The sequence below is a fragment of the Theobroma cacao genome, chromosome 4 (assembly GCF_000208745.1).
Source record: "Theobroma cacao cultivar B97-61/B2 chromosome 4, Criollo_cocoa_genome_V2, whole genome shotgun sequence".
NCBI classification, from domain to species: domain Eukaryota; kingdom Viridiplantae; phylum Streptophyta; class Magnoliopsida; order Malvales; family Malvaceae; genus Theobroma; species Theobroma cacao.
Window position 1 is genome coordinate 19872973 of NC_030853.1, and position 2375 is coordinate 19875347.

Sequence of the window (2375 nt, forward strand, 5' to 3'; positions counted from 1 at the left end):
TTGGTCAAAATTAAACACAACTCAATTCTTACTAGCAATGAGCCTTTTGTTTTAGCCGAACAAGCAACTCAAGTGTACTACACTCTGTATCCATCAAACAAAAAATAGACGTGATTGATGGGCAGTGTTCAAAATAAAGATTCGAAGTTAATTTCCCATTATGGATTATGCGTAAAGTCATGGGAAAATGATCAACCTTGACAAAGGGGTGTATCAAGAAAATGAAGTTTCCTTCAATTCACGATTTGATCATACTTCGATTGACCTTGAAAATAATACAATTCTTATTGATGGTGAATATGAAAAGGTTAATATGTTTGTGGATGTTGAACATAATGAAAAAGATGATGAAGCTAAAGGAGAATACGATAAGACAAAGGAAGAATTAGAAGAACAAGATGAAAACGATATTGATGATGATGAAAATGATAATGAAAAAAATTAGTTTCCTTGTTCTGATGATGAATGATGGAAGCTTTTTTTGTTGGTTTAAGAAATGTACAAATTTATTTGTTAGATTGATTGATCTTGTAGCCATTAGCTAGCACAACCTCATCAACTTTGATGCCATTGTTTTAGTGCTTATTCTAATCCGTACAAAGACTTTACAAGCTTGTACTCATTCCCTTCTTTTTCCATTGACACCATTGTACCTTAATATACAATTGGAATGTCAAATTAACACATCAAGATATATGTTTACATGAGCACTAGTGTACCTTTATTGCACAATAGGAATGCCATGTCAAAGATGTTAAATATTTGTATTTGTCCATGATGCCTTCAATGATAAAATAGGAATGCATCATATACCAAAATGCTAAATTTACATATTTTGATAATACACCAACACATATGTCTAATTTTTATTTTCGAGTTAATATATGTTTGGTTTTAATTTTTTATTTCTCTTTCTCCCATTTTTTCCTCTTTCTCTCTTTACAGCTTATTTTCATTCATTTCTCCTCTTTCTATCTCTTCCCCCACCATGATAGACACGATTTACTCATCATTCAAACTAGCAGCAAATTTAACAATAAAACTGTTAATTGTGGGCAGGGTTCATTTTTCCTTTCGCGATAGTCATGAAGGAATTTCATTTTTTCATTAGCAATTGTCATGAAGGAATTTCATTTTTCCATTCACGATGGTCATCAAGGAATTTCGTTTTTTTCATTTGCAATTGTCGTGAAGGAATTTCATTTTTCCATTCGCTATGATACCAAGTTAACATACACATAAGTCAATTTCTATATGTTGATTTCTTTTATAAACTAGTTTTATTGATTTTTGAAAAAGAATAATAATTATTCTCATAACGTACGGGTTCGGGAATCCGATCGCTAGATGTGAAAAACTCAAGAGTCGTCACCAATCCTTTTTTATCTAGGTGTGATTGGTTACCTTTTAAATTTATTCTATTTGATGGAGTCGTAAATTAATTTTAGGATCGCCTATAGAACAAGACTCCGTCTATGAATTTTCAGAGTTTGGTTCAGGAGTACGGTTACGCACGAGGTAGGATTAGCACCCCCGTGGCACCCATTCCACAAACGGTACCACTTAATCATATGTTATCCTAAAACATTGATTTTATTCTTATGTTTCTCTAATTGTTATTTATTTTATCTTTTATTTTATTACCAAACCAAAATATTTTATTTGGTTTTGCAGGTGTGGTGTACACATGATGCAATCGTGAAATGCGAGGCAAAGGAAAATCAAATAATACCAAATGAAAACATTTTATTGAAGATATTTCCCGAATCCGCCCATCATACTAGTGGGATCCAGGGATATTCTCTTACCTAAAGAATTATCCTAGAAACTCGCCTTTGTAAGTTTAATGAATAAATCCTATTATTAGGGCAATCATTCACGTTTGAAAAAATATTTTTCATAAATGCAAATTTACTATGAGCAGAAGCCTTTTATTAAAGATATTTCTTCGAGCTCTCTCATCATACTAGAAGGACTTGAAGGTATCTTTTTACCTAGAGAATTTTTCGAAGAAACTCGCCTTCACAAGTTTTCTTGAAAAGTCCCATCATCAAGGCTTATACTCGTGTACATAATATGTCTACATGCCATGACATTTAACAATGCAGTGATAATAGGTAATGGGCCTAAATAATTTGTATATTTGTTCTTAACTTTTTCACAACTTGTTTTGTTATTTCTTTAAAATTTATTTATCTTTAAATATAGATATCATGAATAAATCTTTTATTTTTATTATATATTTTTATATATTTACGTATTTATCTATTTGGCTAAGTATATTTTCCTTTTACTTGAATGTTATTTCTTTAACCAAAAATTTTATTTTAGAATTATTATTATTTATGCATACATTTCTCAACTTCTTTCCTAAA